The sequence below is a fragment of the Chenopodium quinoa genome, unplaced genomic scaffold (genome assembly GCF_001683475.1).
Source record: "Chenopodium quinoa cultivar QQ74 unplaced genomic scaffold, ASM168347v1, whole genome shotgun sequence".
Classification (NCBI taxonomy): domain Eukaryota; kingdom Viridiplantae; phylum Streptophyta; class Magnoliopsida; order Caryophyllales; family Amaranthaceae; genus Chenopodium; species Chenopodium quinoa.
Genome location: NW_018743920.1, coordinates 3,632,003 through 3,642,597, shown reverse-complemented (window position 1 = coordinate 3,642,597; position 10,595 = coordinate 3,632,003).

Sequence of the window (10,595 nt, the reverse complement as noted above, 5' to 3'; positions counted from 1 at the left end):
ATTATATGAGATTTTTTTTTTTTTTTTTTTTTGAGATGTAGAGATTATAAGAGAGTAGGAATTAGAGAATAAGAAATCTGAGAATAGATGAGGTGATGAATTGTGGAAAAAAAATGGAGGAAGAAGTGAAGTATTTATAGGAAAAATGATGAATTAGCCGTTAGAGTGGTTGTTGGAATATAGCCGTTAATATGGCTGTTACAATATAGCCGTTTATAGCTGTTGGAAGCTGCAGAAAGTAGCCGTTATGCACGGGCCGTGTCATGCCGGGCCATGCCTGGCGGACCGCGTGTTGTGCTCGCGGGCCGGCCTGCGGGCCAAACGACCGTGCCGCCCACCGTGCCCGTGCCGATTTATCAAAATTTTGTTCACGGCACGGCCCACTGCTGGGCCACCGTGCCGTGCCTATGGCGGGCTCGTGCCGAGCCGTGCTGCCACCGTGTCGTGCTCGTGCCTCCCCACCCATGCCTACCTCTAGCAATTGATGTGCTTTTGTGACGATTTGTTATCTAGTAGGCATGTAATGACTAATAATAATATTGGTGAAAATGTTCGATTAAATACATAATTTTTTTTAAAAAAAAATTAGCAAAAAAGTAGATTAAATTAAAAAAAATGTTCTTAACCCGTTGGGTTGACCCGAACCCAAAATTTTAGGCAAGGGTTGAACATTTCTTGGCGCGTAACCTCAAGTGACCCGATCCGAGATGACTCATGACCCGACCCTGATTGGTAGGTCTACATAGTAATAAAATTATATTATATTGTAAAGTATATTATTTCAACCGATTAGTGTATATATAATAAATGGATGTTATACGTTTTGAACTACTTCTTTTGCTCCAAAACATATTATGATATAAAAAATAAATGATAATTCTTGAGAATTACAATATAATTTTTTTTTTGAATAAAATTATAATTCAATATGTACATCTGAAATATTGGTATTTTATCGAAAATAAAACTCTAAACTAACAATTTTATCCTAAAATTCTATCCAAATTTGATTGAAAATAGAATTCCAAATTTTTTTTATCCTATGAAGTCTATCTAAATCTATCCAACGTGGCGCACACTTGGCAAAAAGTTAGAACACCAAGTATCACTGTCTCGTAGCCTGGTTAAAAGTTTAGCTTTATATATTAGTTATAAGATTGGACATTTGCTCAAGTATGTTGTCCGGTTTGTCTTTTAAAAAGAAATGAAAGGTAACTTGTGCTAAAAAGAGTTTGTAACAATCAGGGTCACAAGTGTACACTATAAATATCGGGGTTTTTTTTATTTATTTTTTTAATTTTTATAACTGTGATTAATTTTAAATTTTCAAAATGGTAGATGTAAATTACTTCATATTTAATATTGTAACATAAGTTCAACGACTCTTGATGAAAAATTGACTTGCAAATAATCCACCTAAAAAGCCATTGAAAAGTAGGTTTAGGTTTAAGATCAATTATTAGTTCCTAAAACAAAAAATTCAATTATTAGTAGTTAGCTAGTCATGTGGTTGATTTAGAAATTACCATTACTATTTTGACTCCAACAAAGTTTTTTTTTTTTTTTTTTTTTTTTTTTTTTGGACGGGGACTCCAACAAAGTTAATTACCAATGATTTGCAAAATATAAAGATACATTGTATAACGTATGAGTATATTAAGAAAGCAAAATGGAGTGCAACTCTATTGGTATTGAGAATATTCTCAATGTACCCCTCCGTCCCTTAATGATAGTCCCTTATTAGCAATTTTTACGAGAATTAATAAACATAAATAAGAAGTAGTAAAAGTACATTGGAAAGAGAAATTTACATTGGATATGTAAAAAAGTAGAGAGAGAAAGTAATAAAAGTATATGGAAAAACAAAATTTACATAGGAAATTTAAATTTGCACAAATATTGTTGCAAATTGGAGGGAATTTTGGTAAAAAAAAATTAATATTGATTGTACTTGAAAAAAGCAAATGAGACTATAATTTTGTGACTTAAAATTGGCTATAATGGACTATCAATAAGGGACGGAGGGAGTATGTTAAAAAATTAACTAACACAAATTGTATACTTCTCAGTAAAATTAAATAACACAAATTGTATACATCTTGGTAAATGCACAAATCAAGCATAAAAATCAGTTTAATCTAATTTTGATTGGTACAAAACCATAGAATTTGAAACCAAATTTTATATTAAAATGCTCCATACTTCTTATTATTTAAATATTGTGTTCTTTAAAAAAAAAAATATAAATATAGTGTTCTTCACCTATTATTAAAAAAAAATATACTAAGAACTTTAGAAAATTTTACATTTGAGTCTCATAAACTCTCACTAAAGAAAAAAGATAAGGAAAATCTTTCAAATGAGTTAATTTGATTGTCAGACCACAGGCAACTGAGGTGGAGAGCGATGTCATTAGTCCACCACCTTAACCCATATACGTAGTAATTGTAATTGTTTTTCTTAGGTTTTGACAGTACATAGAGGTACACCGTACACACTCACAAAGTCACAAAAGGGTCAAAGACTCAAAGGCAACACATAATTGAAACTTGTAAGTTGTACTTTATTGTATAAAGGCCCAAAGCTAAAATAATTTATTAGTTCATACATACTCTAAAATATTTCATAGAACAAAATTTTTTTTAATACAAAATGGCTAGAACATGTAGAATGTAAAAGAAATTAGCTGGATCAAAAAGTATATCATCAATATAATTAACTAAATTGAAAGTGGGATGCAGAGAGGTTTTGTACAAGTTATAACGTAACATCACAATAATTCTCTCTTAAAAACCTGTAAATACCTTTAACAATCTGCAAAAGAATTAGTGATGTGCTACCGCTACGTGTTCAAACGTTAAGGCTAGTTCAGAATTTAGCAGCGGAAAAACTAACTCAGTTATCAATAAGTTTCAAAACCAAAAATCAAAACCAAATTTAGTCTTACAAGTTGAAACCATTAAGGCCCTTATTCAAAACCTAATAAAAGTAATAAATAAATCAAACCAGAGTTAAATTAAATCCAAACTTATGAAACGAAATAAACTGTGGAAATCCAACACTCCACTCAAAATCCCACCACCTTGATGCAAGTTCTGATTATGTAAAAAAAACCCGTGATTAATCTGCTCCCCAATATTACAAGTGTAAAAATTGGATCATTACAGGGGCATTGAAGGGCGAAGGTCATGACCAAGAAAAAGACACAAAAAAGCATGCAATCAGCAATGCTGAGTACATACAAGCTACGAAATATATCAAAGAGTTCCTAGCATGTTATTAAAAATCAATCAGCACACACAATTTAATTATTGACTCTAACACATGTCTCAACTATTAACATTACTAAGACTTCACTAATTACTAACAATAATTCATTCATTTCATTCACTGATTGGATTAAGAAATAGACAAGGTTGTCTCCCCATGCTCCACTTTAGAACATCAATAAAAGAAAACCCCATGCCTCCTTTCGGAAACATCAATAAACATCCAATGGCAGACGGGCGCGACTCCGTGGCCATAACTAGTATGAGATCTCATCTAACTCTTTATAGTTTTAAAAAGCATTTGTAAACAAGAGACTCGTAGATCAGACGGCCTCTAGAAAGTACAAGGCTAATACCCCGTGAACCCCAATCCATCAATACTCTAAATGTGCACGAATCCAGAGTTTTATTGCTCATCCATCTTGCACTTTACGTGATTTACAAGTTTGGACTTGGTGATGACTCAATGCAAAGTAATTCAACCAATCAAACATTTATCATTCAAGCAATTCAAATTTCCAATTCAATTCTTGATTTATTAGTGACAAACAATATTTATTATTGAATCTTTTAACTACCTCGGTGTATAAACAACTTAAGTGCATAAGGCACCTCAAATCATTAACCTCGTCTCATAAGACTTTAATTCTCCCTTTACCCATTCCAATTCATAAACATGAACGAGTAATAAGATAATTCACTCCACATATTTATGTGCCTTAGCCTCTTAGCTCATCTGGCAAGTTATTGCATAAATAACACTAACAAGAACAATCAATACGCATTTCTCATACATGAATCAAACCAATCATCACGTTAATCATCAATCAAACTCACTACCAAACAATTTCACTCAATCTACAAGTTTCCTAACATGATTCTAAGTTTTCCAAGTCCTTAAACATGCTCCTAAAGTCAAGGTTTTCGTATCCTTGTACGTACCTTGAGTAAACGAGTTGATTGGCCACTTTAGAAACTAGAAATCACCTTCTACAAAGTCCTCTCCTAAACCAAACAACAATAGTCCAATCATACCCAAGCAATTAAATTTACAGCAATACTAACTTACTTTAAAAGCTTCAAAATTCAATTAAACAAATTTTTAAAACCTTCCCTTTAATTAAAATCAAAAGCTTATATATAGTTTTTTAAGTTTCCTTCATAAAAACCTTGAAATACATACTTATTCATGAAATTACAGCTAGTTTAGAGCTTTATAAAAATCTGAAACTTTATTTTACACATGAAAGCTTGAAATTACAGAAATCTTTATCACTACATACATTATATTGAAAGTTAGTAGACTTTAAACCCGAAAATTCCTCAATTCAATGTAATTAAAGACTCCAAAAACAATAACCAAGAATCTGAAAATTTATTCTTGCAATTAAACTTTAAAGTTCCAAACTTTATAATCATAAAATAACCACAACCTTTATTTAATGAAATTAGAGACTTGAAACACATGAAATCAATACAATTTAAACCCAAGATTAAAACTTTAATAATATGAAAATTTATTTTAAACATTAAACCTTCGTTAAAATAAAAAACTGCCCGAAAACCATATTTAAAGGCTGAATTTGGCCACGAGAGGGTGGTGTTCACTACTAAAGTAGTGAGTTTTGATTAAAACGTTGTTTACACACGAAAAACACTATTTTATTGTTAAAATCGGACGAGTTAGAATCTAAACGTGATTAAAAAAAAGTTAAGAACGGAGATCATAAGTTGATTACGGAAAACTGAAAATTTATTTTTATGCTTAATTAATCATTAAAAATTCAATAGGAACAAAAATGGTAAAGCTCATACCACAAAATGGCGGGTCTATAAATACCAAATGGAATTACCCATTCAAATCACAACAACTTCTTACCCAAACTCCCTTATTCATCCCATAAAACCATTACCAATCGTCTGAATGATCTGGTTCATAAAGCCCAAAATAAAGTTACCCAAGTCTTTTTTAAAACCCAATCTTGCTAAAGCTAATTTTGTGGCCCAATGTGGTAACCATGCCCTTCATTAATTCGCAAATTAAAATTTTGATAATTGTTTCAAAAAAAAAAAAATAAATAAATAAAAACAAAAGGTTTCAATTTGTTTAGGAAATTTTGTGTAGAACTACCCTAAAGATAGATTGTTTTGTGAAAAACTACCCGTTTTCAAAAATATTGTTTAGAACTACCCGTAAGATCGCAAAAGTTTATCTAGCACTATCCATTAACGGTTTCCGTCCAATTGAGCCGTTTGTGGGACGCACTCCTACGGTTTCCCACCCAAATAACTTCCCTCCTCAACTATCTCTCTCTTCCTTATACTTTCCCTCCATTTTCACTCCTCTTCTTTTACCTTCCACCATTCACCATCTTAAACTAACCTAAGTAAATCTCCAAATTCATCCCTTTTTTGGAAAATTAACAGGGCCTATAACCCTTTTCTTTGTTGTCCCTCTCTTTCCTCTTCATGTTTTTGCTGCTTTGGGTAATTCCATGTCAGAGGGTGAAATTGTCAATGGTTAAAGGAAAGGGCAAAGTAAATTAAATGCGAAAACAAGGATGAACGAGGTAAAATGTAGTAATTACTGTAAAATTCGTGGCCTTTAAATTATAAATTGTTGAACATGTGAAAAACCCTAATTTTTTAAGCAAAACCCTAATTCAATTCAAGCCATAAACCCTAGAAATTAGAATCCCCAAACTGAATTGAAGCCCTAATAAACCCTAAATTAAATCCCTAATTATGTTAATTGAAGTAAATTAAGAACCCTAAACCAACCAAATAGACCAAGAATTAAAACAATAGCTTAAAACATTACCTAATTTAGTGAGAAATTGTGTTAAATTTAGATTTTTGGATGAGTTTAGAGGGAAAGTAATGAATGAGGAGAAAATTGAGTAGGAAATCATAGGAGTGGGCCCCACAAACAGCTCAATTGGATGGAAACCGTTTGTGGGAAGTGCTAGACAAACATTTGCCATCTTATGGGTAGTTCTAAACAAAAAAAAAAGTTGTTCACAAATCAGCCTATCTTTAGGATAGTTTTACCCAAAATTTCCATTTGTGTATTGATTTCATTACCTCACTGGCTCCCTAAGCTAGCTAATTCCTTGATGATTTATTAGTATATCTTCACCTAACCACATTATGCCCCTCGATCTCCTCTTATTCTTCTTTTTTGCCAAGATGAACTTTCTTGTTTAATTGTTATCATAAGAATGAATATTGGTAATAACTAAATTTAGCCAATTTTTTGAAGAATTTTGATGTAAGCACCGTCACGAATTTGATCGAATTCTACATTCTCGAATTGGAAAATATTTCTTATTCAAAACCAATTTGGGTCCATGAATCCATCCATCCTTTCAAAGTGGAATATTAAGCTTATGATTGTGGCTCATGATTATGTTTATACTCTATCAATTATTAATGTTCTAGTTGCTGAGAGTCACAGTATGGAAACTAAATTAACATTGTGAAAGCTATGATTGCTTGCTTAGAACATCACAATAAACTTGAAAGTAGGATGCAGAGAGGTTTTGTACAAGTTATAATCATTATTTATGTATTAACAAATTACGTGAAATTATTTATAAATTTTAAAATTACGTGTAACTATGTAAAAATTGTATTATACATAGTTAAATTAACACGTACACATATAATCATGACGTAGATGCTGAAGGAGAAGAAAAAGAAGATGATGAGGATGAGGATGATGTGGTGGGAGTGGGGCGAGTAAAAATACGGTAGAGGTAAGGCTTAATCATTCCGTCGTAGATTATGTCTGCATGAGAGCATAATTTGGTCACGAGCTTCTTTGCGGCTAACATTACGATACCCATGGTTTTGCAGCAAGATTATATGGTGTAGGATAGCCATTATATATAGAGAGAGATAGCTTGTTGAGGAAGGTGGTACAAAAATGGAGGAAACTTGTTTAGGAAGGTGTCCGGATCATAAATGGAACCTCTAATGGTATTAGCGGTTCTATATATAGAACCTCTATTGGTATTAGCGGTTCTATACTGCCAAATTCCAAGCCTTAGAACCGGTCCTATGTGGACGGTATTGTGGGAAATGGTTTTTAATTAAACCGACTTATATAGGGAATTAATTTGTATTTTATCATTATTTATGGAAATCACTCGGATTAAATATAACAGGTTTTGATGAAGTGAAGGAATTATTTTTGCACCCACAAAATTATAGGAATTAAATTTTTATTTTCTTATAATTTTTTTCTTCAATTCTACATTTTAACTATTATTTTTAAGTTTTTTTTGGGAAGAAGATAAATATTGTTAAGAGGGGGAAATGAAGATGTGAGGCAAACTATATCAAAATGCGTCTCTATTTATAGATCTTGATAAGTTATGAATTTTGGTAATTTTTATTTTTATTTTATAATTTTTTAAAACCACGAAAATTGCATTAAGAAGAATTAAAGGGTATTTTGATTTTTACCACCTTCAAATAACGACTTTGTCGAATTTACCACCTCCAAAAAAAAAAACATTTACTTTACCACCTCATAAAAAAATTAAACATCAGTTTTACCACCAATCACCTCCAACTAACGGATTTCGTCCAAAAATCCGTTAGTGGGGCCTACCTTGCACACGTGTCGCCATATTATTGGTTAAGTTTTAAAAAAATAAATAAAAAAAACAAAATAAAAAATAAAAAATCCCCATCAAGCAACCGATGGTTGCTGCCACCGTCGGGACCCCCACCGCCGGACCGGCTACAACCAGCCCCACCACCTAACCGGTTACAACCAGCCCCCACCACCTAACCGCTACCAGCCACCGTCGGGACCCACAGCCACCACACCGATTTCGACCTCAAAACCCTAGCCACCACCGTCGGGACCCACAGCCACCACACCGATTTCGACCTCAAAACCCTAGCCACCACCTAACAGCTACGACCAACCCCACCACCTAACCGCTACCACCGCACCGCACACCACAGCCGCGCCGATTTCGACCCCCTTTCCACCAATTTTCGACCTCAAAACCCTAGTCAACACCTAATAGCTACGACCAACCCACCACCTAATCGCTACCACCGCACCGCACACCATAGCCGCACCGATTTCTACCCCTTTCCACCAATTTCCGACCTCAAAACCGTAGCCACCACCTAACAGCTACGACCAACCCCACCACCTAACCGCTACCACCGCACCGCACACCACAGCCGCGCCGATTTTGGCCCCCTTTCCACCAATTTCCGACCTCAAAACCCTAGTCAACACCTAATAGCTACGACCAACCCACCACCTAATCGCTACCACCGCACCGCACACCACAGCCGCACCGATTTCTACCCCTTTCCACCAATTTCCGACCTCAAAACCCTAGCCACCACCTAACAGCTACGACCAACCCCACCACCATCCAAACCCAGACCAGAAACAACCGCCACCCAGACGCGAAACCACCCCGACTCAAAACCACCACCACCCACCAGAAACCACGCCAGCCAGACGCGAAACCATCGCGACTCGAAACCACCACCACCCAGACGCGAAACCCACACGAAATTCCGACCAACCGAGGTAGTTGATTTCGTTGCTGGTTGGTTGACATGGAAGATCGGGGAAGATGAAGAAGAAACGTCAAAAATGTGGGCCCTACTAACGGATTCATGGACGGAATCTGGTAGTTGGTGGTAAAATCGATTTTTTGGAAATTTTGGTGGTGGTAAAGTAAATCTTTTTTTTTTGGAGGTGGTAAATTCAATTAAGTGGTTATTTGAAGGTGGTAAAAATCAAAATACCCAGAATTAAATTAACTTGGGTAAATGACAAGCCTGGCACTCGTGGCACAATCCTATTCGCCTGCGTGTCCTGCGCCTGTTAGTCAGCTTTGTTATATTTTTGCTTTCAACACACCAAAACGACGTCGTTTTGATTCTTAGGGAAGCCAAACGACGTCGTTTTGGCTGTCATTCAGCGAAAAGAAGGAATTTGCACTCCCACTTGCACGGGGCCCACAAGCAATTCTCCTTCATGATTCTCGTCGTTGGACGACGCTTCTCATGACTCTTCTTGCCATGACATTTTGGGTCTGAACTATTTTATCATTGTAGTCCAAATTTTCTTGTCTTGACAAGAATTTTTGGGTCATTTTACAATTGCTCTAAAGCTTTGGGTTAGTTTCGAACTTGTAACCTCTAACACGTAAAGATCATGCACTTATCATCTCAACCAACTTTTATTAGTGATTTAAAATTTATATAAAACTATATATATTCATTTCAACTAATAAGTAAATTAGAGGTCATATAATCAATATATTTTTCACAACATTAGAAGACAAGTTTGTATGACACATTTAACACGTGATACTCTCCTTGAACTCCTCATACAGCCTTATGTCCATGTGCAAATCTCAATAAAAATATACACACATATGTATACATGAGGTCCTGGAAATATGAACTTTGAGATGAAATGTGAGATCTTAACTGTCAATTCACAACAAAAAACATTGATTAATAAAAAAAAATTATGATAAAGTCTCATGGTTATCTCTATTATATAATGGAAGGGGGGAGATGGTGGCGGTGGAGTCCACATGAAAATATCACAATACCCTTACTAATCTTTCATTACTCTTTATTTACATGGGATAAATTTGACAATTATTAACGCTATCATTAATTAATTGCCAAATTAAAACAAGAAAACACAAGTCAAAATTAAAATAAAGAAAGTTTTGAACATTACAATTAAGTCTACCAATGAATTGAAGGATATTGCAATTATTTGCCATTTATTTTTTCTACTTTGTCGTTATACAACACTTTTTTTTTTCAGTATGACTTAATTATATATTTTTCGACATACAATTTTGTTAGAAAAAAAGTTGTGTAAACAAGTAGGTGGGAGCCCGGATATATCACCAGTCCAAGGCACGAAAACTACGATTTCTTATTAGTTTAATTTCGCCCCTCATAGGATCACCGGGTTAACACGAAACAACTAATGAGATACAATGGAGTAAACAATTTACTTTGATGATCTTCAAAGTAAATCAACAAAAGGAGTTTGTAATATGTTTGTGAACAACACTCCAACCAAGTATCTAAAAGTCTACTTAGCATATGAAACAAGTGACTTAATTTATAATCATTTCATAGGATACTCCAACAGCCATATTCTCATGAACGTTAACCCAAAATCAATTTGACTTTATTGTTATTTAATACACAATATTCCCATATCAATTGATTTCATTAGTGTTAATATGATTTAAATACTCATAACAAAGAATTAAACTGGTCATAACGGACATAATAAGCAACGGGCAA